This window comes from Ambystoma mexicanum, chromosome 2q, assembly GCF_040938575.1.
Source record: "Ambystoma mexicanum isolate Mex_15411 chromosome 2q, UKY_AmexF1_1, whole genome shotgun sequence".
NCBI lineage: Eukaryota > Metazoa > Chordata > Amphibia > Caudata > Ambystomatidae > Ambystoma > Ambystoma mexicanum.
This window is the reverse complement of record NC_090924.1, coordinates 873,695,184-873,723,073: the sequence shown is the minus strand read 5'-3', so window position 1 is coordinate 873,723,073 and position 27,890 is coordinate 873,695,184. Positions and strand designations below refer to the sequence as shown.

The following is a 27,890-nucleotide window of genomic DNA, read 5'->3' as shown; positions in this document are numbered from 1 at the left end:
CGCATGGTGCGCTTCCAATTTTTTCCTGGCTGTGCGTATGGCTCGTTGTGTCCTGGGAGACCAGTCTTTTTTCTTGTGGGCTTCCTCTGCTGCTCCCATTTCTTCCTCTAGGGCTATCCGGATCTGCCGCCTGGATCGGTGATAGGCCGCTTCTCGTGCAATCAGGGCGCCTCTGATTACTGCTTTCATGGCATCCCAGTTATTTGCCACAGAGGTATCTGAGGTTGGATTCTCTTCGAAGAAGTTCTTGATCGCAGTTGCGATCTTGTCCCTTGTTGACATGTCATTGAGGATTGGGTCATATAGCGACCATCTCCGTGGAGCGTTGAGTCTGGGGTTTTGTGCCTGGATCTCCAGGATGACTGGGGCGTGGTCGGATAGGGCTCTTGTGCCGATGGATACCTCCTTGACAAAGGCAAGCGTTTGAGGGGAAGCCAGGAGGAGGTCGATCCTCGAAAGTTCGGCGGACGTAAGAGTAAAAGGAAAAGTCTTTTTCGGTGGGGTGAAGCACCCGCCATGTGTCTACCACGTCCAGGGATCTGAACAGATGTAGGAGGCTTAGTGCCTGGGTGAAGTTGCTCGGAGTCTGGGGGTGAGATCTGTCCCTCGTAGGGTCTGGTACTCTGTTAAAGTCCCCTCCAATTATTGTTTGGCCCTCGACAAAGCTTGAGAGGGAGGCGCCCAATGAATCGTAAAATTTCGGTTGTCCAGTGTTGGGGGCATACACTGAGATGAAGGTGTATAGGTCTCCTAGCAGGAGGCATTTGACTGCTACGAATCTGCCTTCCAGACATGTTTTCGTTTCCAGGACCTGTGGGTTTAGGTCCTTCCTGAAGAGGACCGCAGTGCCTCCTTTCTTAGTCCCTCCTGAAGCAAAAAACTGGAGTGGATACAGCCGGGAGTGGAGCCGGCCCACGTCTGCGTTTGGTGGGAGAGTTCAGCCCATTGACGTTTAGGGAGAGGAGTCTTAGGGTTTGGTGATCCGAGGTCGGGTCCCTCTCAGTCATTTGGCCCAAGGGGGGGGGGGTTGAAAGCGGGTGGGTCAGTCGCCATTGCTGGTGTGCGCTAAGAGTGTCATCCTGCACTTGGAGTTTTAACACATGCCCCCAACGGGAGGCCGTAATTTTGGCCCAACATTGTGTGTGTGGACGCACCCTTGGCCAACTGGGCCATCTTGAGAATTGAAGAGTTGTGCAACGTGGGTTTCCAGGAAATCGGTGTTGCAACTTTCCTTGGAATGGGCATGAGCCGTGGGTACGTTCCGCCGCCACCCTTGCCGGGGTATCTTCATTTAGCAGTAAGATGATGGTTACTTGTGCAGCAGGGCCAGGTGGTCGGGAGGTCGGTGTGATCAGGGTCCCTAGGGCACCAGCTTGCCCTTAGTTATCTCCTCCTGTTGTTCTGTTGTACCTTTGACCATGATGACCGCCTCGGCTTTGGTGAGGGGGGCAGCTCCGGATCCTCAGTTACCTCTGGGCTTGGCGAGGAGGTCTCCCTGGGTGAGGTTGGATGCATGATTTTGTTTGCGTCCTCTATATGACAATTCGTTGTACCGTGCCTTTGAAGGAGAATGACAAGGCCGTTGGGAATAGCCATCTATAACGCACCTGTTGGTCCTGGAGAAAGAGTGCCAGAGGTCGGAGAGCTCTTCTTTTTTGGAGGGTAAGCATTGCGAGATCTTGGTAGATCTGAAGCGGAGTGCCCTGAAAAGAGATTTTGTCCCTAGTGCGGCTGATGGCTGAGATGGCCTCTTTAGTAGTGAAGAAATGGACCCTGGTAATGACACTTGGGGGGAGGTCCGAGTCCACTCCCCGGCGCGGGCGCAGTCTGTGGGTGCGGTCCAGGAGAAGCTGGGAATGGTCCAGCTCTGGGAGCAAGGCCTGGAAGAAGTTCCCTATGTATTCCGCCAGGTTTTTATCGGGAAACGAGGATGGAACGCCTCGGATCCAGAGATTGTTGCGACGCACTCTATTTTCAAGGTCCTCTTGTTTGAACTCCAGGATCTCATTCTTGTCTTGTAGGGCTCTATTAGCACGCTGGACTTCCCCCCCCAATTTGGCTGTGTGATCTTGTGAGCGATCTTCGATCTCGCCCAGTCTCTGCGCCACCTCCGTCACCCTTAGGTCAGTCTGTTCTACTTTGGTGGTGAGTTCTGACAGGCAGTCTTGATGTCCGCCATGAAAGCCACCAGGTCTTTTTTGGTAGCAAGGGCTTCACTCTCTTCTTGGTGTTTCTGCGGGTAGGTTTAGGAGGGTCCTGTTTCTTCCCCTTGTCTGATGTTGTGAACATAGTGGCAATGTCTGAGTTTTTACTGGCTTTCGTTAGTTTAGACATAATAGCTGTGCAGGGCGGCCACGCCAGGAAGGATTAGTGGAAGAAGACTCGTGGAGGAACAATCACAGCGAGAACTCTGAAGTGGCGCTTGCGGATCTGAGCGTGTTATTGAGCTGGGCAGTTGAGTACCTCCAACGGTCACCCTCGTGACGCTCCTGCGTTGGGGAAAGGGCTGGGGGCCAGCTTTGTTAACCAGAGTTGGACTGAGTTGCCGAGTGGTAATGTGGGCCGGGGCGCCCCAGGAAGCTTTCGGGGGGTAAAGGTATCATAGCGTTGAGCCTCTGCTGGTAGGGACCTTCGTCTGCTATGTTGGTTGGAGCAAGCGTGGATTTGTTGTAGGTGTGATTTACTTTTCGGGTGAAGAGGGGGACCCAGCCAGTGCTGAGTCAAAATGGCGCCAGCAGTGTATATCCTTTCCCTGGGTCGTGCCTCGATGCCGCCTGCAAACTAAAGGGGGAGACCTCTGGTAGTGACGGGGCCAGCTTCTGGCCAGTTGCCAACAATCTGCTGCGTTGGGGAAGGTGGCAATGTTGGTAATTGGTGGCCGTGAGGCCCGTCCCTGGACTGCCACCGGTCGATCCTATAGATGGGGCAAGTCCTTGTAGATCTGTTGGCGGTTTATGCGAGTGGGACCAATGTTGAGCCCTCAGTAGCAGTGTCCAGCAGTGGGGAGGATGTCCAGGCCGGTGTTTCCAGGCCCTGGAGGATGGTTGGCCTGGAGAGGGCTCCGCATTGGTACCTCCTTGGGATATCCTCTGTTGTCGGGGTCTCAGGCCGCAGCCCGTTTGCGTGTTGGAGTTGGTCGGGGGGTCCCCACTGCACCCTGTGCTTCCGGAGTTGTTTTGCCCGCCGGGGGGAGGGTCCCAGCCAGCCGGGGTTTGATGTTTGGGGCCGGGGGTCATTCATGCGATCTTCCTTGAAGCGTGGTGGAGGCCCCCCCCGCATTGTTCGTTGCGGCTGTCAGCAGCGAGGGAAGCCCAGCCCGACCCAGCTGTACTTGCCGTGTCTCTTCTTCCGGGTTGGTGTTTCCCTTGCGCCGCCTGCTCCCATTCGAGTTGTAAGAGCAGGGGGATCCCGTATGTTGTCTCACCGCCGCTCCAGCTATTGCATCATACGCTCGGGGGCCGATGCAGGTTCTCTTGTTCAGGGCGCCGTCCGGCCTCTTCCCCGTCCTGCGACACCCTCCGAACCTGGGACCAGAGGCGCTCACACGATGCAGGGTGCTAGACCGCTGCCTCTTCTCTGGGCTCACAGGTCGTCTTGCATGACTATCACAGTGGGGTCCGCCTCCCCTTCCTAGGATCCTCCGCGTCCGCCATCTTGGTTTTCGGGCTGGCGCTGGCTGCTGGTCTTTGATTGCCGAATTCAGGCATACCTCTGCAGCGTCAGCCTCTGGATTTTGGCCCACTTATGCTCTGGAGGTTCCGATCACCTTAGCTGGTGTTGGTGGCCTAATTACCACACGGGAATCGCATCATTTTTACGGCGGCGGCGAGCCATCCACGGGCGGCTTTAGAGGAGCGACCACATCGATGGCACTCCAAGCCACGCCTAGATCACCCTTCTTATACAAGGGTACTATAATAGATTTTAACCAAGAGGGTGGTTGTCGACCAGATTGAAACACTATTATCACCAGGATGGATGCCCAGGATTCAGGGTGGGTCTTAATCATTAGGTTGGTTAAGCCATGGACCTAATAAGTTTGCTTATGTAATACAAAATGTCGTCCATATCAAAATCAATAGCCATTTGACCGGCTACTATCATTTGTGGAGATGGAAAAGTGCATTTCTGCATACAAGGTCTTCTAATATATGGTTCATACTTCCTCAGGGACTGCATTGATCTGTACTCCTAAGTGGCTAGGCCCTTGGGCCTGATTTAGAAATGCCCATATCAAGGCTAAAATTTTAAATGCCTGGGATTGGAGCTTGTTTTGTGAATCTCGCTGGTACACATTGGCCTTTCTTGCCCTTATCCAGTTCTTGTACTTTGTATGTAACTGTCTCAGGTTTTGTTGCGTCTTAGATGTCCTATGCTTTAGTTCATGGCGTCTATTCGCTCTGTACTGAACCTTCTTGGTGACAATCTCTGAATCATAACTGTGGACATGTATAGTGTTCTTCTGACCACTACATACTCCTTTCTATTTGTATCTTTCCAGTAAGGTGACATCTAGACCTCTAGTGATTTCGAGCTCATATCCTTTGCCACTTGAGAAATGAGTCGATTTTTAAAGTTGGTCAGGGTCGGTAGAGTCAACCTAAGCCTATTTCCAGAATTTGAAGCTGTTACATTATTGATGTTGGATTTATATACTATCCTAGGGTTCACCTGTATATTTCACGTTAGCTGTAGTAGATTATGATCACTATTGGTCCGAGTGAGGAACTGGAAATATCAACCTTTTGCAAAGAAGCTCCGACTAACATAAATATAATCTGAGGGCTGACTGTATACCTCTCTGCTTGGGAGGAGTGTCTCCACTGGTAATTCCATTTACCATCATCATCTGCCTCTCTTTCATAAGAGCAGACCATAAGAGTAGCTTTGGGTTGAACCAGAGAAGTCTTTTTTAAGCATTTAATATTAAGATCTCCCACTATGATTATATGTGAAACTTCTTTATCATTATGGACATGCTCTAAAGTCAACTCAAATTCTTTCAAGAAGTCTTCATCTGAAATCCTGACGTGGTTTCATTATATATTGATCAGTGCAGTCAATCCATATGTCATCTTTATCCTGACCAATTGAATAAACATGTTGTGGACAAAACCACGGAGAGAGCTCTAAGTTTGCTCTCATTTTTACCACTACCATTAACCCAGCCATGGGTCTGTCCCTAACCGGTAGTTTAGCAGGTAATAGAACAATATAGTGTTCATTGCATATTGGGGGCGTCGTTAACCAAACTTCTTGCAAAGCCAGAATGTCATACTTATTCAAAAAGATGTTACCATAAGTGAGATGTTTGTAACCCCTCTCATGTTCCACGAGGCGATGGAGCATGTTTTAGTTTTCTCTCGTTCTTAATTCCTGCTACTATATGGGCCTTGTCCTGTCGTCGTGTTTTGATGGCAAATGAATCTAAGATTCTGAAAATGTTCTTGATTCTTAATTTGTGGCATCCTAGTTACTAAGCCTTGGCGCTGATTATCTATGTGCATATCTTTTGATATTGCATTTAGTTGCAATACTCCTACTTTAACCAGCACTTCGTATTACAATGGTGCATCTATGTTCATCTACGAATTCTACCTGATCTATATTGCATGAGCATATATCTTCTGTCATGGGGATTTCCTTCATTATGTTTAATACAGATTATGTTTAATCGGATCATATTCACCAGATTAACCGCCTCTGCATTGCATTATTAAAAAATGATATGCTCGATTTCCCTTTGGATTCACTGGCATCCTAATTGTTTGCCTTTCCTTTTCTTCTTCTTCCCCCTGGTAGTAATATGGGATAATTTCCGCAAACTTCTATCAGTATTGTTAAAACTTTGACTTTTTGAGATGCTATTTCTGCTCGCATTCCGTTACGAGGTTTGATTAGTCATATAGAGCTCCAAAGACCTGGCAATGTCCTCTCGTCTTTGCTCTAGCCAAATTTATATGTATATTGCACACTTGGACCATTAGCGATGCCTTCTTCCTGGGCCTTATGTCTTAGATGCACTAGCCTTTCGCCATGGTGATTTATTGCCGGGATGATGTTCCTCCCATGATTTATATTTGCTGACAGAGGCTCTTGTTTGCCATCTGTTAATATTGTTTTTGACGCCCTGTTTACTCACCCCCCAATCCCTCCCTTGTCTTTATCTAACTCCGTCTTAAGGTCATCTATGGGCTGATATTTCAAAATTGTACTGGATGTGGGCCCTTTTTCAAAGTTTTTCAGGCCTATACTCATTATCTTTTTTTTTTTTTTTGGTGCATTTTAGTGTATTTATTCACTACTGCGTTGCTTGCAATTTGGGACGCAGCTCTTGGAAGGGCGATTTTCTTTATAAACTGATGGGTGCTAACCCTGCTCTTTGGAGTCAAAATTTTCATGATTTTCGGGTTTTTTTGTATTAACATTTTGTTAGCTAATTTTGATTTTACATTGGTGAATATAATAAGTGTTTACTAAATTCTCCTGAACAGGGTTTGCTAGCACTTCGTAGTTGGTTCCGAGTGAACATCCTTACCATCTAATGTTTGAGCCGAGTCCTGCTGGGCAGTTGTTTCTATATTATTTTTTCCAATTTTTTTTGTTGTTCTTTCTTTCGTCGCCGCTTGTCTATTATGGCAGAGTCATGTGTGGAAGTGTACTCGTTCTCTATGCATGTTACCTCATTTGCATGAAAGTGATCCTTGATAATGGCACTAATTTCCTTTGGTATTTGTTAAAACCCCCCACCAATCATTCTTTCTGCCGCCACAAGTACTTTTGCCGTTGTAAAATTTGAGACGACATATCAAATTGCACTATTAATTTTGAGTCTAGGCATTCATACAATTTCACCACAGAGTAAATTGCTGTGTTCATGGCGTGAAGAGTGTTTTGAAAATTATCACTACCGGCAAATGGTTGAGTTGTTGGCTCAGAATAGGAAGGTTGATGTCCCCTCCGAGGGGTTGGTTCAATAAAGGATAGTGAAAGGGCGGGTGATTCTCAAACCGATGGAGGGAACATGATAGGGGTTTGAGATAAATCATCACAAGGAGGTAACTTCTACAATGGATGGTGCAGGGGAATGAAAAGTCTTGTCACAAAGAACCTTCCCCGAATGTTCTTCCCCAAGTTTTACCTCCTGAGTCGGGGAGTGTTTGTGTGGAGTCAATTGTGTGGGGGAGGCTTTGAGGGTCCATCTGCAGGGGGCGGGGGGTAATTCCTCCCCCCTAACAAACCTCTGAGTCTTGCTCAGTACTTTCATTTTGTGGACCCTGCCCAGGTTTGCAGTCTGTGACATTGCTACACCCCGTAGCATCTGCTAACTTTGTCTCCAATACAAAACCAGAAATGATAATAGTCAGACGGGGGTGGGGGGTTTCCTCTAACCCACCAACTAGGGGTACCTCATTTGTTATACATGATTCTAAAGGATAGTATCGGCGTATATCAGACAGCAACCGCCACGGCTGATTCTTTGCAAGCGTTTTGGTTCGAGCCAAGACTGCGAGTCGGATTAATATGATGGCTTCAATGTTTTGGTGTTATTACAGCATTTCCAAGCAGCTTGGACATATCTTTGTGAGAAGGCATGCCTGATACTAGAGAATAAGCATGTTATTGCACAGTTTTAAATGTAACAAGACACAGATTAATTGTCTCTGTCTGAAATTAAGAATACAAGCAAAACTTTTTCACTACAGTTCAAATAGTATGTGCAAAATACGTGAATTAGGCTTTTAAAAACGAATTAAAACAATCATACTAAGTTATTGAGAAACAAACTGAAAAACATTTCAAACCCACACTCCCCGCCTCATGCGCATCAACTGCAGTAACTGCTCTTGTCAAAATGCTCTTTGTTACAAATGCGCACGTGCGAATGCACGTGCATAGGTAGTAAATAGAATCCTGGGTAAAAAAGGCAGGCCTTCTGACTCTTAGAAGAAAAAATAAATGTCCTCACCCTTTTTTTCCAAACAAAACGCCACTTGGCACCATGGAAGCAAAAACAATCCAAAGCAGGTAAGGGCAATCCAAAGCAGGTAAGAGCAATCCAAAGTCTTCCAAATGGATAAACCAGCAGTCCAAAGAGTTCCAAATGGATAAGTCAGTAGAGCGAATTCACCTAGCACTAACGTAGGTGTCAGCAATTGGTAGGCCAGGGTTACAGTCCAAGATGTCTTTTAAAAAAAGTGTTTCTTTCAAACTTTGTGAGAGAGGAGGGATAGGTGATAGAGTAACATTTAGAATATATGGGAGAGATATAGAGTGCCATTGAGGAGGAGGAGGAGAAAGGGGTAGCAGGAGAGGCTACAAAATGCACAGTCAAAATCACCAGGGGGTCCAGTAGCCGAGGGAGGAAGAAGGGTGCAGAGATGTAAGGGGCACCTAGATGCGAATTTCCATAGTAGTACGTTGTGTTCTGAATGACGTTCACATGCATTTCCTACTGTACATCAAGTAAAGGAAATATATCCTCATCCAGTATATTAATGTACTGTTTTACATAGCAAAAGCTATGGTGAGAACTATATTATGGAAGTACTCACTAAATCAACATTGTTTAGTCGAGAAGTAGAAGATATTACAAATCTATCGAGTTGGGATGAGCTTTCCCAATTAAAAAAAGTCTGGTTAGAATGGAACTGCATGGTTCTATTATGTTAGAGTAACTAGATGTGGTGGCGTTGTACACAAGCATTCCACAGGGTTTATCATTGGAGGTAATAGAGGAACGTCTAAGACCAACTACAACAAGTATTAGAACTCTGCTGTCGTTTATCCTGTGGTGCGCAGAGCTAGCACTGACAGAACATTATTTTCACTTTATTGAACATTTTTACAAACAAGTACAAGGCACTGCGATGGGGGCAACATTGGCCCCTAGTATAGCCAATTTGTATATGGAATATTTTGAGGAGAAAACAATATATGCAGATCACAATCCATTCAAAAAACGTCTTTGCTGATGGTGACGATATATAGACTGTCCTAATTATATGGACAGGAAATGAAGAGTAAGCAGCTAATTTTTTCGAGTGGATAAATCAACAAGATAGACATCTAAAATTCACATATACTTTAAATAGGAATGAGATCAACTACTTGGATTTGACTATTAAAATGGATAGCTGTGGTAGGAATCTATTTGTAAAACCTTTTCATAAAATAACAGATAAAAATGCGCTTTTGCATTATACTAGCTTCCATCCCAAACAGATGCGATATAATCTGCCACTAGGCCAATTCCTTTGACTTAAGAGGAACAGCACTAATAGAAAAGACTATAAAGAAGAAGCAAACATTTTAAGGGATAAACTCCATGATCGGGGTTACTCACGAACCTTACAGCAAAGGCAATGAAATGAGCCAATAACAATCGTGAAGCCCTGTTAGACCAGAGTAAGAAAACGACTAAAAATAAGGAAGAAACGTTGGTTTTTGTAAATACATATAGCCATCTTTAAACAAGATCCAGAAAATCACCTCTAAAAACTGGGGAAAATCCCTTCGATACCATTGATAGCTTACAAAAGAAGTAAAAATGTAAAAGATCAAATAACGCGAAATAACATGGTAAGAAATACTAGACCACAAACAATAACAGAGCTGGTGGATGTCACGTACAACGGGATATACTCCATGCGGCAATTGAACCAGCTGTATTCAAACAAGCAGGAGTACAGAAGTAGATGTCGGTTTACCTAGAAAGTGGACAGAAAATACTGCAATTCGAAAATGGTGCTTTACGCAATATGGTGCCCATGTGGTAAATGTTACATTTGGAAAGCAAAGAGGAAAAATAGAACAAGGATTACAGAACACACAAGCTATATCAAAAATGGAACACATACAGCGCCTTTTAGTAAGCCATTTCATTGAATGGATCCATAAAGCAGAGGACCCTTGATGGATGGTATTATACCGAGTGAAACCAGGAGCGGATGAAAACGTGGACAAAAGAAGATTGAACATCTCTTCCTAACTAAAGTGCAGTCATGGGTTTAAATGAACATTCGTAGGAATAGTAGAGGAAGAAACCAAATACTAGGCACATATGTGGCAGATGGAAAATCACTAAATGAACAGAATCTGCCCTAGCCCTCAAGACATTGATGTGGGGACATGAAAACAGAATTGGACATTTTGAACACATATATGTGTAAACCGGAACATAGAAGACAAAAAAGATGCTTCAAACCATATGGTGAGTGCAGGAAGGCAGGATTCCGTCTGAACTCGCACCTAAGAGATGCTACCATGTAACGGAGAAACATTGGCTCAAAACCTGAGTGGTTTAGAAAAAAGGACACACGCCTGGAGGAGTAGATAAAATGATAACTATGGCTACGGGCTGAGCGAGTGAGGAGCCGTAGTAAGACAGCCGAAGAACGTGAACTAAGCGGTGGGAAGCTTAATGGTAAGAAGTGCAGGAGGAAAGGCGCAATTTTTTTTTTTAGAATCTGACCACAGTATCTGTTTTGCTTTTATCCTGGCGCTTAGAGGTGACAGAAAAATTGAGCACAAAACGTGATCGCAGAAAAAATGCAGCATCCAGACTGCCTCGGAAATTGAAACAGCCGGAGAAAGCACGCACCCATAGCCGGTGAAACAAGGGCCCGATGTAAACAGAAGGGCTACTGTAAAATGCACACTTAGGAGGACAACTAGTACGCATGAGAGTATTCTGAATTGGCTTTCTCTTTATTCCCTCACTCACAGTGAATGAAGCAACATAATTACGAGAATAATAAAAATGTAAAAATGTGTTAAAAAAAATAAATAAAAACAGGAAGGAACAAAGAGAAAATCGGCATTGTGGATCAAAGTGGAAAGTGAGAGAACGCGGCAGCAGTTGGTGAGTTGGTGAGTGAGAGTGGAATCAGGGGAAACTGATTAGTACCCCCATAACGGAATGTAGTTATTTTGAAAATGTTCAACCTTTATAGGTAACCGTGAGATTGAACAGTCCCCTCCTTGTGTTTTTCATCACGCAGGGAAGTGAATGAAAACAAATGCTTACAAAACCTTGCTGACAAGGCCTTAATACAGACGTAGAGCTTCTTTTCTTAAACAGAGATATCCCAAATCGGTAAGTGTGGATACTGGTTGCAAACCAGATTTAGCCATATAAAGAAATAGGAAAATAACTTCCATAGTATCGTTTGACATTTATGGTCAATAAAAAACGGTAAATTAAAACCATTTTATATGTTTACTATAGGGAATAACTGTTGGACAGACCACGTTAAAGAGTGGAACACAAAGACCTAAGACCAACAGAAGGATAGTCAAAAGATTTTTATTACAGCTAATAAACTGGATTTCCTTGCCGTAACAGAAACTTGTGGCTAAATCCTGCAGCAGGACCCTCCGTATCTCTAGCCATCCCTGACAACTATACAATCATCCTCTCTCACAGAAACTCTGGCAAAGGTGGTGAATTGGCCTTCATAGCTAAATCCCACCTGAACCTCCGAGAATTCCCAAACGCAGGCGTCCATCAGCAGAGCTCCTTTCAGTGAAACCCGCTGTCGGATACTCGCACTCTCCTGCTCCACCTCATCTATCGTCCCCCAGGTTCCATCTCCTCCTTTGAGGAAGACATCACCCATCTCCAGATACGTAGGCGTAGGCAGGTGCAATGGCTGTATGAGTGGGAAGGGAAGATAGGTAGCGCTGTGAGGCAGGCAGGGGGATGACGGGGGGGCTAGATGTACAAGGCACCTTGAAGGGTGGATGGATTCAGATCATGACAGATGCATAGGGGTGCTACCGAAACCCATCTCTGGAGAATACAGAAACCCACCGTCTCAAGTTGGGATAGAGATGCCAACTAATCAACTGCACTAACTATTTCCCCCTCTGCATACCTCTCTCAAACTCCAAACCAAACACAACCACAAACCTACAGCACAGTAAACCGCACAAACTTCACTACATGGCAACAAGAAAACAAAACACACATAGACTCGCACAACAGTACACAACGACTACCGGCCGCAAAACATTCCAGGCCTAGCCAACGGACCCAGTAGGCTGAGGCTGCCAACAGCAAATCACTGCTCTCTTGCACTTTTCCAGCTCCTTCCCTCTAACCCCCCCCTTCCCTTTTCAGAGCCGCCAGAGCGCCCGGGGACCACTTCGGTGGTGATAGTGCGCGGTACTAATATCCTTTAACATTAGCATTAACACCTCCTAACCCAAAACACCAAACCAGGCTCACAAAATCATTCTACTAGGCGACCTTCCCTTGGGTCTACATGATTCCAATGATACAAATGCCACCACGCTAGACCATACCATTACACAACTTGGGTTTAAACCGCGTATGAACGAACCTACCCATTCCAAAGGTAGAACGCTGGATTGGCTGACTTTAACTGAACCATCACAATGCACGTGTGTGTGGTCGGATCACCACTACATCACCTTTTCTATAGCGATATGCACCCACACTATCACTCATACTGCCCTGGCCCCCCAATCTCTGTCCAGTAACAAACAAAACATATCTCTTGACAACCTTCTTCCACTTCTTCACCCCATCACTGATACTCCCAACAATACAGATCTGGATCCTTCCTCTCTGGTACACCTGTACAACAACACCATTGAGCAAGCCCTAAATCAAATCGCACCTCTAAAATTAAAGGCCAAACCAGCCGCCCATTTAAATAAATGGTTGTCCGCCAATCTAAAAGCACTTCGTAACGCTAAAAGATCTGCCGAAGCCAATTGGAGAATATCGCCCTCAACAAGGAAAGTTTCTCTATTGCTGCGGCATCCTACCAAGCTGCCATCACCAATACTAAAAGATATTTATAACACCCGAATACAGAATGCCAAATCTGGTGCTAAAGAGCTATTCTCTATCTTAAGAGAACTGGAGTCACCTGTGCCGCCCACTGATGATTGCGCTAAAGACAAAGCCTAGTGCGCTAACATCCAGAATGCTCTTTCAAACAAAATAGCCTTACTTCAAGACAAAATTGAGATAAAAAGAACAGTCTTGCTCCTAATGCTCACTCGCCCAACCCGCTCACCACTCATCTGCCTTCATGCCCACCCTTCCACTTCTCACCGGTAACTACTGAAGAAGCGCTAAACATAATAGCGGGTCTTTAACCCTCTAACTGCCTGGGTAATACCTGCCCAGCTCCAATCATCAAGGATGGGGCTTAAGAATTAGCACCCTTCATCACCACCCTGATTAACGCTTCCTTTAAAGACTGCCTAGTACACAACAATCTCAAAGAAGCATGCGTCATGCCTCTCCTCAAAAAACCCAACTTAGACCCAAACATACCAACAAATTACCGTCCCATAACGACGGTCCCATCACTCTTAAAGATACTAGATAGAATGCCTATCTACAAATTCAACAACACCTAGAAGTTAATAACCTCCTCGGCTTGCGACAGTCCGGTTTCAGACCTAGGCATGGAACGGAAACGGCCCTTCTAGACTTAAAAATCCAAATGGATGAAGCTAGAGACGAGGGCAATTTGGCCATCTTGCTTCTTTTGCACTCATCAGCGGTGTTCAACCTTGTCGACCACCAAACTGTAACCAAACACCTTTCCACTGCTGCAACATTTTCCCCTAACGCCACCAGTTGGATCCAATCACAATAGAACTACGAGTCTTCGCCTCCACTGCAACGTCTGAGCCAGTTCCCATCCAATGTGGAGTCCCTCAAGGATCCTGTGTTTAACCAACGCTCTATAACATATTTACAAAGCTTCTCTATGATTGTCTTGATAACCTGGGTGTCACCTACACCAATTATGTAGATGACCCTTAGGTCCTCCTCACACTCACTGGTTGCTATGAAAGAGATTCTTAAAAACTAAACAAAATCTATCTTGAAATTCAGGCATGGCTGGCTACTTGCAGCCACTGCCTAAATGACGACAAGACAGAACTTCCGATTGTCGTCACTCAAGACTGGGTAAATAAACTCAACCCCATGTACAAATCCTTTAACATCGACTGCAATATCATCAAATTTGCCAATGAGGTGAAAACCCTTGGCGTCTATCTAGACTCCACCCTCGCTCTCAAAAAAAAGTAAACTCCACAGCCTCTACAACAGCATATACTAACAAATTAATCAACGTCTGCAAACCTTTTTTATCCACTAACAGCTGCCTCACACTAGCAAGGGCCCTGATCTTGTCCAAACTGGATTACTGTAATACCCTATGCCTAGGCTCTACTGAGCATAACCTGAATAGATTGCAAGTTCTCCAGAACAACGCCCTTTGCTGTGTCCTAAACATACCCCGCTCCAGTCACATCTCGTCCTTCAGACGAGACTCACTCAGGCTACCAGTACGAGACAGAATTAAACTACGTACACTCGTCATCACTCACAAATGCCTGGCCAATGCAGTCCCCCAATACTTAAGTGACAAATTCTCTAGACACTCCTCTACCAGACCCATTAGATCATCCTACCTGCACTGCCTCAATATACCGAAGTATAATCTAAAAACGGCAGTGGGCTAAAGCTTCCCAGTGTTAGCAGCCAAGTGCTGGAACTCCCTCCCCACTGCCATCGGAGCCAAACCCTCTTTCTGGACCTTTAGCTCTAGGGTGAAAACATGGCTTTTTGCCCAGTATTATTAGTACTGAAATTGTATGCTGTGATGGGCTTCACTGTACCTATGCTTGCCACCTGCTCCCCAGCCTTGCATTGTAACGCAAACCAGTTGCTATATTACTTGCTGTAATTGTAAATTTTGTATGTGTTCTTAACCCTACAGCGAGATGACTTGTATTTGTACTGGCTCAATTTTGTAAATCTTGTATGTATGCTTTATTTCAATGACTTGCAAAGTGACTTGTATCTGTAACTCTGTAACCAAGCTAAAGCGCCTAGATACCTGAGGGTTATATTTTTTTTAAAACACTTTTTATTGATTTCAACAAACAACCAAAACATAAAACCAAACGGTGAACCACACTCATAAATGTCCAGTATCCAGTGTAATATCACAATGTGTTCACCACTTCCCTGTTGCCCCCTCCCCTAACCCGTGCTTGCCCCACATCACTGTCTTCCACCACTCTATCTGAGGACACTCTTTCCGTTTCCCCTGAAGAGCCTTCGTCTTCTAGGCAAGTCTGAGCAGTCCCGGACAGTAAGGCCACTAAGTGCCTCCACTCTATCAGTGACTCCGCTTCTTCCTCTCCCCCTATATTAATTGCTTCAGTCCACACCACCGTTTCCGCCTCCGCCCATTTCTGAAGTTCGTACTACTAGGCTTCCTCTTCTGGTCTATGACTAGCTTTCCAGCATATGGCAATCATGCGCTTTGCAAGTATATAAGCCAGGTCTCTGAGTTTGCTCACGTGTTTCAACTTGCGCGAACTGGGGAACCCCCTGTCATGATGCCCGCTCCCGGGGAGCCGGTTCTAGCCCTGCGTCCCCGAAAGCGGACATCCAGTCCCCAAGGAAGGACCCAGCAACCCCATATAGGGGCCCTTTGGACAGTGTCCTGGCGCCTATGGCGCCAGGCTCATAAAAGACATCAGTCCTGGCGCCATAGGCGCCAGGCTCATTATGGGAGTGCATGGGTGCACTTACCTGATGCAGACCATGCTGCAGGATCCCGGCCTCCTTGAGGCCTGAAAGGAACTACTTTACCTGTGGGACTAATTTACCATCCGGGCGTGGTCGGGGAAGGATGCATACCTGATTGGAGGAAGGATACATACCTGGAACTTCTTCCAAGGCTATTTAAACCCCACCCGAACAGCCACACGTGCTTCGCGTTGTTCTGCATCTAGCAGCTGGACGCTCACCGTGTCTGCTCCTGCATCCTGACTTCTGCCACGCCTGCCAGCATCCTGAATCACCTGCAAAGGAAGAGAAGAAGAGAACAGAAGAAGGAAAAGTCCTTTCCTGCTAAAACCGCATCCCGGAGACATCTCGCCGACAATCCTGAAAAGGAAGACTTTATTTAAAAGCTCATTGCGTTGATCGCTGCAGCGCCGCATTCCACTCACCTTTACAGGGCGCCTCCATGTTCAGCAGCGATCATCCGGATTCGCAGTCACGCCCCAGCGCCTAGGGAGAAAAAGACCAGAACAAAAGGTGAGCGAGAGAAGGGAATAAGGAAAGCTAAATCTCCATGTTAAGACTTACCAGTTGATTCATTCCCTCTCCATTTCGGGTCCGCGCCGCTTCCTGGCATTTCCAGACCCCGGCCCCTAAGGGGAAAAAGACACTAGCATTAGTACATTAATGCATGGACACAAGGGGAACCTCTTATCAAAAAACTTACCTGGAAGCCAAGCAAGTTTGGTTTTCACCAATCCGAAAATCCAGTGAAGTAACTGTATACCAACGCGCCCCTGCATCAGAAGCAGGATGGAGAGCTCGTCCTTCCAGACCCTAAGGTGAGACGCTACGAGGAATCACAGAAGGGTTGCGAGGAGGGTGAGAGGGGGAAGTGGGAGGCCGATTGCATTACCCCGCAGACAGTTAATCCCCTATTTTTGCCTACAGAAGGATACTTCTGCGAGCCAGACAAGCCAGATTTGGGGGCCCGGTCCAGTCCGTCTTCCGAACCCTGCGCATCACCTTAGAAGAGGTCACAGCAGCGCGAACCAGGCCAGCGCCTCAGTGGGAGTCAGTTGAGTGTTACACCCCCCCTCCCCCCACCATGCATGCCCACAGCGATTCCACCTCTAGCCTAATCTCCTTTCCGATCAACCGGTGGGCCACCTCCCGCCAGAATCTCCTTATGTCCGGGCACGCCCAGAACAGGTGCACCAGTCCCACATTCTTTTCCCCACATTTCGGGCATTTTTGTATTCCTGCATTCTTATATGGGGTCATATATGATCTATGGGTAACGTATAACTGAATTTGTTGCAACCTCGCGTTCCTGGACACTTTTTTTTTTATGGTACCCTTGTACCCTCGCCCACAACCCATCACTGATTTCCCAACTTCCTCTACCAATCCCGTCTCAGCTGAGTCACCTCCTTTCCCACCCTCGACATCAGCAGTTCATATATCCGGGAGACCTTGTGACCGCCCTCCGACACATCGTAAAATGTTTCTATGGCCGTGTCTGACTGACTCTCCCGCGCTATTTCTGATCAAGTAGCTTTTATCTTCCGCACCAATCTTTAATAAGTGATATACTGCCCCTAGTGTAGTCCAGTGTTTTCTACCAGTATATCAAACTCCACCGCCACACATCTCCCAGCGTTGCTATACCAATCGGTTCCGAGTGCTTCCGGACTATTTTCCTCAGTTGTTCATCCACTCCATTCAGTGCCATTGGCGGCGTCTGTGGGGAACACTGATACAGGTTCTCCATGGCCCTGCAAGCCCTTCGCCATATCTTCCATCCCAAGTCTAACATTCTTATCCCTCTGCCCTGCCGTGATTTTGGTAACCATATCCATTCTTTCAGGAAAAATGGGGCACATTCAGCCCTCAACAGCCTGGACTCCGATGTGGAGTCTTTCGATAACCACCTTGCCACATATTGTAGTTGACTGGCCAGGTAGTACATCTCGAAGTTGGGCAATCTGATGCCTCCTTGGTCATATGTGTTTTGCAATTTCCATAACGCTATTCTGTTCCTAGTGTTGTGCCATATGCACCCCCTACATATACCCTGGATTTTAACAAAGAATCTCTTGGGTATCATGTATGGTACATTCCCAAAGTAGTTTAACAGCCTGGGCAACATCACCATCTTTACCATTGCCACCCTTCCCATCATGGTCACAGGGAGCTTAGCCCAGAACCTCAAGCTGTTTTAAGTGTTAGCCACTGCCTTCTGTGTTTTGTTTATGCTCGATCTCTACGCTGTGATATACATCCACCCAGTGGTCCAGATAAGATTTTGAGGTGGGAGTATTTTACTCCCTATTTTTAAACTTTGAGAGTAAATGTGATAGTAAAAATGACTTTTCACCTTTGCAAGACAGTAAAATGTATGTGACATTCATCCGACGTGTTAAACTATCTGGAAATCATTACTATGGGGCTGCTTTCTGCATTGTAACAGAATACACCTTTCATTATTTCTCCAAGGTCTGACCATTTGATCTCTCCTGTATATATTTAAATGTTGAAATCTCAAAAACCTAGCCAATTACATACTAAAGCAAACATGAATTGTATTGTGTGTTTTGAGGTTCGATAGCAGAATTGTCTTTTGATGTTTAATGCAGTCCGAATTTCCTGGAGATATTACTACCTAATGGTATGCCATTGTTATTATACAACAGTACAGAGAGACAAGGACTCCATGCAAAATTCTATATCTAATCTAATGGTCAAATGGTTATTTATATAGCGCTTTTGTCAAAGCTCTGTACATGGAACATATTTATCACAATTATCACCAAACCAAAGTCGGTACTCCTTTAGCGACCTGGAAAGGATGAAAGGCTGAGTTCGCATTGCCGGGATTCGAACCTGCAACCTACAGATGACATACAGATTGCAGCAATGAGTGCTCAACTCTCTGAGCTATCTTATTGGCTAACATCAGAGGTCGGTATACTGAGTATCGATTTAGGTATAATAATCACAGTACCTACATGTTGGACGAACCATTGATGAAGCACTACATAACAGGGACAGGTTTTTGTGAGTTTCTATTTCAATTACCAATGTAACTTTCGTTTGCTTGTTTTTGAACAGCGCTTGCACTCCCTAGAAAGTCAGGTTTTGGATGTTTTAATTGTAGTCTTGGTGATTTGAGAGGCTAGAACACCTGTGATTGGTATAATGACAATCGCTCACCCTTGAGCAAAGACTCTGCTGCCACTGACCATTTATAGTAATGTACCCCATTGACTGCAAGGTTGAAGGGGTGTAAGCTAGACTGTACATAGTCATCATTTTGCACACTGTTTTTATAATTAGAGTGTAATTTAAATAAGAAGTGTACAAATGATATGCCTCTGCATGATTACACACACAGCACCGGAACTCTGAAAAATACAATTGTGTATTACTGGTTTGCTTTCACTGGAAAAAAAGCATCATTTGTTACAAAATATGAATTCTCAATTGCAACTTAGTTTTCCATCTAATTAATTATCCAATCCTAAAATTCTAGGAAATTATGCATAGTGCTTCTAAAGCTGAATAGAAAGAAACCATTCCCTTTATCACAGTGTGCAGTTTATCATGTAACCTGACCTTTGCACTGCCCTTTGCTCTAAACCTGTGTGTAAATGTACCCAGGAAAATAATAAAGCTGTCGTATTTGCAAGATTTTCATGCGTAAAAAGGCTTAGTACCCACCTTATCTGGAGGCCTGCATCCACCCCCAGATATCTGATGGTCCTGGTCTCCCATTGTATTTGTAATACTGGCAGTTCCTCTCGTAGTATCCTTTTATATCTGCCCAGGGGAAATATGCAGGATTTCTTAGGGTTCACACTGATGCCAGACAGCGGCGCGTATCGGCCCATTACTTGCAGAATATATTGTAGGCTCTCTTCAGGATATCTCAGATACAACAGCATGTCATCAGCATACATTGATATTAAATGTTGCCCTCCCGTCGTGCTGATCCCCACCTCCCATATTGTTGCCGCAGATATATCGCTATGGGTTCTAGTGCTAGAATGAACAGCATCAGGGACCACAGACATCCCTGTCTAGTGCCCCTGCCGAGTTGCCATTGATCTGAAATGGTCGCTCCCGTCCTAACTCGAGCCATTGGTTTCCTGTACAGCAATTGGACCCATCTCAAATACGTGGGCCCAATCCCGTATTCTTTCAGAGCCACCATCAATCAAGGCCATTTGACAGAGTTGAAGGCCTTCACTGCATCTAGTGAAATTATTGTAACTTCCTAGGCTTCCCTCTCGGTTTGTTCTATTACGTAATGGAGCCATCTAAGATTGTCAGATATGTTCCTACCCGGTCTGGTCAGGATGTACGAGTTTATTAATGACTGGCTTCAGCCTATTTGCCAGCACTGCTGTAAGTATTTTACTATCTTGGTTAAGCATGGATAATGGTCTGTATGATCCGTAGTCTAAGCTTGATTTGTTAGGTTTGAGCAGTGGTATGATAATCGCCTCCATCAGATACTCCGGCAGCGCTCCCTTTTATAATGCCTTGTTTCACATTGGGGGGAGCAGCTCCGCCTTGTACATTTTGTAAATCTCGCTTGGAAGCCCATCTGCCTCTGGAGCCATACTGGTGGGTAGGAGTTTGATCACTGCTTCCAACTCCTCTAGCGTAACCGGGACCTCTAAATTCTCCCTTTCCGCTTCCTCTAATGTGGAAAGGCTAATGTCCTTCAATGTTTCCATCGCATCAATCTCCTCTCCCTCATCAACGTCCGTATACAATCGCTGGTAGAACTCTTCCTGGGTATCTAGCATTTGTCCATCCATCCCCCGTATAGCTCTGATCGTTTGTCTCGGTGTCTCATTCTTGTACAGCCAGGCTAACAACCTGCCTGGTTTATCCCCCTCTGCGTGCTGTCTCTCAATGTGTCTTTTATAGTTCCGGTTGCATAATCTCTCCCAGTGCCCCTTACAATCTTGTTGCAATTGTTGTATGACTAGAGATTCCTCTGGGGAATGCTCCTCCTTGCACATCATCACCTCTAATTTATTTTCTGCTACGTGTAGCTCATGCGTTATTCTACCTTGTAGGCCTTTGGATTTGGATATTGCTGCCCCCTCACCACCACTTTGAATGCCTCCCATAACGTGCCAGCCGATTCTACACTCCCTGTGTTGTTCTCAAAGTATTCCACTATATCCTTCTTCAAGTCCTCTCTAAACCCTATGTCTTTCAAGGCTTCGCCCCCTAATCCTCCATGTCGGGATCCGTGCCCTGGGCGGAAAATACTGCCATGTCACAATCAATGGCGAGTGGTCTGAGAGGACCCTCGCTTTATATTCTGACTGCACTAGTTCCCTCAGCACTGGTGCCACAAATATAGTCTAGCCGCGTGTTCAGATTTTGTGGGGCTGAATAGTGAGAATATTGCCTATCCTGTGGGTGGTTGTTAGGGAGAATTCTCTGCTTAGGCTGAGTCCCCCAGCAGCTTTGCTGGATTTTTAGGGTTTATTTTTTTTCTCCTGCCAAGAGTGAGACTTTTACCCTCACTCTTGGGCATGATTTGAGTGTGTTTCTTTGACTCTAGATGTGTTTAATGGGCTATGGGGTCTTTTACTCAATAGGGCAATCATGTGTGTTTGTGATGTGTGTTACACAGCACCCTCCTTGCAGTAACACAGGGGTGTCATAGTGACCCCCCAATATAGACTCCATACCCTGGGACTGACTGTCTCCCAGGGCATGTAAAGTCACCATTGACTTTACTAGTCTCAAATTCTGAACAGAACCAGTACAAACCATCATATTGTGGACGTACTGGCCGGGGCAATTCGATTGCCCCGGGGTCTGTTAGTCGAGGGGGCACGTCTCCGTCCCCCCTGATCGAGTTTTGGCTGGTGGCAGTGGATACTACTTTTTATATTCGACCGCAAATATCTCTCTATGGGATTTCCCATTGTTCGAGGGTACCAACTTTAATTATTTAATTCCTATAGCCTCGAACATACCGCCGGTTTATTTATTTAATATTAATTCTCCAGTTGGTATTTTTTGCCAGAACTCGGTTCTAAAATGGCGTTTGTGTTCGCTTCTGTGACTCCAACCCAAGTTGAGCCCTTTGTTCCACTTTTTGGCAGGCTTCTCCACAGAAGCCCTCCAAAGTGGTGCCACTCTGTCTGGGGTACTTAGGAGGGGTGGAGGGGGATTTAGGCACCCTGGACTGAGTTTCCTAGGCAACTCAAGTCGCACTCCGTCCTGATTGGCCCAAGTGGTGGGCCGGCCGGCTCACAACTTAGCATGTTTGAGTGACAGCTAGGCTGAGTGAATGGGGGGTTTCTGCATAAAAGCAGGGCTTTGGGGACTGGAACTTCAGAAGTCGCCACAGGACCTAAGAATCCGAGGAGGGAGAAGCTGAGCCGGCCTGCAACGACGACACCACCGGTGGAGCCCTGCTGAACCGTCTCACCACTTTTCCCAATGACCTAGGAGATCTCCAGCCCGGAGAGTCTTCTTCCTTCGACTGGGGGGAGATAACCAGTCTGCTTCCTTTTTTCGCTTCCTGGAGCATCTCGTGGCCGCCTTGCCTGTGCCAAGCACCCCGGCAACCGGGATACCACGTTTTACCACTACCGCGAATCAAAGGGTAGTACCTTTAACCGGAAAACTCTGCGGCTGGTTTCTTCCCTGGCAGTGCAACAACCTTCAGCTTTCCTCGTCGTCGAGATCTTCTCTTCCTCTGGACGACGCCGCGACTTGCACCCGTTGCCAGGAACAACTGCCCCTGCTGGAGGATCCTTTCCACTTAAGGTACCGTGTTCCGCCTGGCTTCCCTTGAAACCGACTGTACGGGGTAGATTTAGCCCCCGGCTTTCGAACCTGAGTTAGCCTGGGACACCCTGGCTAAACTTTTCTGAGCCTAACTAAAACCTTTCTGGACTCCCTGCAAGACTTTTTAAGCCTGTTGTCATTGTGTGATCTTGGGTGCATTTGTGCCCTGCTCTCCAAGAGTGGGCCCGGCCTATGGACTTTGGCTCACAAGTAACTTTTGACTTTCCTGCCTTGCTTAAGAGTTCCTAAGTATTAGTGTGGTGTATTTTCCTACATTCTGCCCTTTTCCCTCCCTTTTTCGTTAACTTATTGGAGTGCCATCTATAGTTAAGCACTCACCTCTGTCTGGAAATAAGTGGTGTTAACCAAGACTTGTCTGATAAGGAATAAGGGATGTATATATAAAAATAGGAACTGTGTTTAAAGTGATTTACAATAATAGTGGAGTGTTTCAATAAGTGTGTTTTTAAATAAATAATTATATACCTTGATACCAAAGCTCTGATCAGTGTTTGCTTGTGCTATTGTGTCTGAGTGCCTATTGTGTATACTTTACATACTGCTTAACTCTTCTTGAGGGAAGTCTGACTGCTCAGCCACAACTACCAGGTAAATCTGGGTGGTACAGACTGCTACCAAGTGGATTTACTGCCAACACCTGTAGTCTTAAATCTTTTGCAGTGGTCCCCAAGGGAACTGCACAGGTTTCTGCCTAACAGTGGTGCATCCTCCATACGTCCACCAGTCGGAAATCACTTAGTAGGGACTTCAGAGCTTTGGCCACTGGGGTGGGCTTCTCCATCTTATCTGACCTGTCGACCCTGGGGTCTAGTGTGCAATTAAAGTCCCCTCCCCATATAACTGCCCCCCGATATGTGGGCTGATCTTACAGTACGTACAGGGTTCTGAAGTAGCTGGTAGCGTCTTGGTTTGGGGCATATGTGTTGACAATGCTTAACTCTCTGTTTTCTGTCAGTCCTTTTATTAATACCATCCTCCCATCTGGCTCTATGGTGGATTGCAACAGCTTAAAGGGGACATGCAGTGCTATCCATGTGATGACCCCTCTAGCATACAGCAAAGATGTCGCTCCTATAGTGGTCTCTCTCCATTTCCTCCCCACCACTTGCTGTTTTTCATTTGTCAGGTGAGTTTCCTGTAATAGAGCAATGTCGATTCTCTGTCTCTTCAAATACATCATGCCCTTATTCCTCTTCAAATAACTATTGAGCCCCCTGACGTTCCAGGTCACTATCTTAAGGTCCCCCATCTCATCCATACCCTGTTTCCTCCCCCCGTCCTCCCCTGTCTTCCGTTCCATGCGCAGTGATTTATGTGTATGCTCGCCCTCCCCCTTTTCTTCCCATCCTTACCCTCTCCCACAACTCCCTCCCACCCCATCCCCAACTACCCAGCTCCTTGCGTTTGTTAACTCTCCTTCTTTCCCCTTCCCCTCCCAACCCAACCCCAACTTTTGTCCCTCCCCCATCTTCCCTCTAACTCCCCAAACTGGTTGCCCAGCTCCATTCCTGGATCTCGGGCTCTCCCGCATCTAGCCCTTTTCTCGGTGTAACAGATACTCTGTTCTCTGCGGGGGGGACACTGCCCTAACAGTATCCCAACTAAACTACCTGGGAGGTTGGTAGCGAGTCTTCTGGCATAGTACCTCCTGTAATACACTGGCTACATGCCTCAAACGACTATAATCCAGTCCCAGTGTCAACGCATGTGCTGTACTTATCTCACATAAGGCCTCCTATGCAGCAGTTCGGTAGGTGCACGTGTCCGTTTTACTCCGAGACCCCGCCCTCCTTCTGGTCATCCTCCCCCGTCGGGCAATTCCATGAGTCCAGTCATGTGGTCACGTCTTCTGGTGACTCAAAAAACAAAGCTTTATTGTTCAGGAGCACCTTCATTTTCGCTGGATACAGTAGCATGTACCTGTAGCCATCTTCGCGCATCCTCCTTTTTAGAGCGACGTAGTTCAAGCGTTGTCTCTGCACCAAGAGTGTATAGTTCGGGTATGAAGTGATGGTTGCCGACGCTCTGTTTATCGTTCCCCCTTTGCGAAAGTGCTTCTCCCTGTCCTTATAGTTTAAAATCTTGCCGATGATGGGCTGCGGTGGAGCACACAGCTGTGGCTTTCTTGACAGGGCTCTGTGCGCCCTCTCCACTGCAAACCCTTGGCTCAGCACTCCACCTGTAATCTCCTGTAACAGCATGTTTTCCACATAATTCGTCGCGTCGGCTCCCTCCTCCCCTTCCAGAAGCCCTATTATGCGCACGTTGTTTCTTCGGGCCCGTCTCTACGCCTCTTCCACTCTGTTCTCCAGATTGCGCACCTGTTGCTGCAACACGTTGATGTCTTTTGTATTAGTCGTTCCCGTGGTCGTGTTGCCTTTCACCTCCTTTTCCAATGTCCCTGTGCATGTGCGCCCTGCTAGTGACCTTGCATCTTCTCGCAGCAGGTTAACGTCCATTCTCACTGTGTCAATTTTGGACTCGAGCGCTGTTCTCAGGTCCGATATTGCTGTGCCCATCTTACATTCAAGCGATATCTTCAGTTCAGCGGTGGCGTCGTACCTGTTGGTTATGGAGTGCCATCTTCTCTGAATCGCAAGTGCCCTGGCCTCTTCCGCTGTCTGCTTCCGACGCATGTGATGTTGTGGCAAATGTGTTCGCTTGTGGTGTTCTGGCAAATAGAAGATTGTTTCCCCTTGCTTTTGGGCGCTTTGGCTGCCATTCCTCTTCGCGCCAGGGGCCTCGTGACAGTTTTGCCTCAGAACGAGGCTCCTTTCTTGATTGTGGGCGCTCCCCCTCGGTATGGGGTGCGTCTGCCCCAACCTGAGCTATCTGAGCGTGTCAGTGCGCTCGCGGTGTCCTGTGGCACTGTGCTCACTCTCCTCTAGGGATACCCCTGTCCCGTATTACTACATAGCCCAGTTCTTGCTGTAAGGAAGTGCCTCCTATGTTATTACTTGCTCCCGAATGTCAGTGAGCAGAGATGCCCCTGCACAGCTTGTTGCTTCCACTCAGTCTGCTGTGTTGGCAGAGTGTCCAGTGTTCAGTCCAGTTTCCATTGGCTGTGCACTGCAGTCCACTTGCTTTTCTCCTATACAGTGCCCTTCACAGCAATGTCCATAGCGCTGCCTGCATCTCCACCCCTACAGGCTCCCTTCTGTTCTTTATTTGTATAGCGGTGCACCAAACTGTACTCGCTCCTTAGGGCACATTGCCATGCAGTTCCAGCTCGGCTCATGTGTGTAGCCAGCATTACCCTTGTCACCTCACGCTTTAGCCAGGCAGGCAGCTTCTCTGCGCTCTGCTCCGTAGCACACTTGCTTACGGTATGCTCATGTTTTCCGGCTGAGGGCTTATACATGTAGATTCCGGCCGCCCGGATTGCGTTGGCCCCTGCGGATTCCGTTTCAGCGCTCGCCCCCGTGCAAGTGCCCACAGCGAGGGGTTTCCTCATTGCGCCCCCTCCTTGGTGGGGTCTCTGGTCCTTGTCGGACTCCTGTGGCAGCTCTCCCCCTCGGCCTCCGTCCTCCAGGGGTGCCGCAGCAATTGTCCACAGTCTGCTCCTGATGCTGCGAGCGCAGAGCGTTTGCTTCAATGTCTGTGTCCTCTCAGTGCGCCCGAAGCGTGATGCACTTCTTCCAGGCCTGGATGAAGCTTTTCGCTTCATACAATGTTGCGGACGGGCCCTCTGAAGTCCGTGTCTGCCATTTTGTTTCTTTTGTTAGTATTATACCACAGCACCCAGACTCAAATATCTTCGGCTCCCTTGACACCACGCACTTGTAGCTTTCAGGTTCCCTGCAGTCCACCTTCCGACGGTCTTGTCTTTGATTACAGGGTTTTCAGGCTGCATTCAGCATGTATTTGCACAGATCAATCACGGATCACCAGGAGCTACTAAGGAAAGACGTCCTACACCATGGCTAGTTAGCCACACCTTCCTCCCCAGATACCCGAGGGTTAAGTGCGCTATAGAAATAAACGAAACGTTAGAATTCATGAAGCAAGATTTGTAAACGTGTTAGGACGTAGAGATAAAGTATGTGTTAGACTTTGCAGATCAAAGCGAATTTTGTTGTAATTGTAGTGTCCCCATTTAGAATTTCCTGCAAAATTGTTTTAAAGTATGAGTGAGGAATACTATTGCACATGTTGGGCAATAGAAATGTGAAATAATGAAGAATGGATGCAAACCGTGAAGTAATGCTATATTGAAATGCACTGGAACATATTAGAGATAGTAGTATCTAGTGAAACATGGAGTAGTATACTACGCACAGATAGGTCCACAAAATGCATTGGAATTATTGCAGGCAAATGAAATAGCTTCAATTATTTGGATTGTACTGTATATATATTTTTTAAAGAAATTGATTTTTAGTAGTATTAATATATTCTGGTTTTTGGAAACTGTTGTCCTCCTTGAATGTGTGAGCTGCTTGTCTTCCCTAGACAAAAGGAACATAGGACCACCAGATCACTACAAAGTGTTAAACAACTGTCATATTATTGTTCAAATCTCATAATAATATAGTTATGGAGAGACAATGCGCAGTGAACATGGCCAAGGATTTTTGCACAAGATCACACAGTGAGTAATACATATCAAAAACATGCACTCTGAAACAAGAAACTGGCATGTTTAGTAAGGATTTAGAAGCTCCTTATCACAGAGAAAGCCTGCAAGCTTCTCATCCACAATTGCTGTTATAGGTACTGCCGGTGCTAAGCCCACATACAGGATAAGCAAGGACCGGGTCTGTGAATGAGCACCCTTGATGGTATTCTATAAGGGAATTTAAAGAGCACTCTCATGAGGATGGGAAATGCCACCTGCAATGTCAAGGAACCCCACAAATCCTGCTCATCAAACAGGGACCCGGAAAGGCTTTAACAGCAAAGGGAGGATAACTTAACACACAAGACTCCTGACAAGTGACAAGTAGGAATAGTGCTTACAGAATAGTAAGGAAAACCTAGGCATTCACACAGGAGCTGGACACAACAGCACATTACGCCTACAAATCAATAGGGAACACAGAGAGAAGTGCAAGGGAAAACCAGGAGCAGACTCCAAGAGAAAGCCAAGGAACCAGATCAGAGAAAAGTGCAAAACCTCTCCCCTCCCCACCCAGGGAAGTGTTGTATTGTGCCTGTCTGTGCTGAGGTAGCTTGAGATGTCATGTGCAATGTTTATGTGTGGATGATGGAATATTCTGAGTCAGTGTTCTGTGTAGAGGCGTTTACAGCTGGCGGGCCCTGGGTGATGGGAGCCGGTGTTGTCACAGCTTATGTCCTTTATGTCTTCATGTGGATATATAACTAAGAACTTGGAAATAAACTTACCTGAAGAAATCTTCTGGAACCTGCTTTTTAACAGGAAGGAAAGGAAAAGGATACAAAATAGGACATCTCTCAGTAAGGAGCGTCTAAAGGATCAGTGTTAAACTGCATAGCTGAGCGA

General features: G+C 46.3%; 1 protein-coding gene across 1 annotated transcript in view; it reads left to right on the top strand.

Annotated features, from left to right (window-relative positions):
* Nucleotides 1-27,890, top strand: part of YME1L1 (YME1 like 1 ATPase) — a 1,167,043-nt gene that overhangs the window by 40,184 nt on the left and 1,098,969 nt on the right. The gene's annotated exons all lie outside the window — the stretch shown is intronic.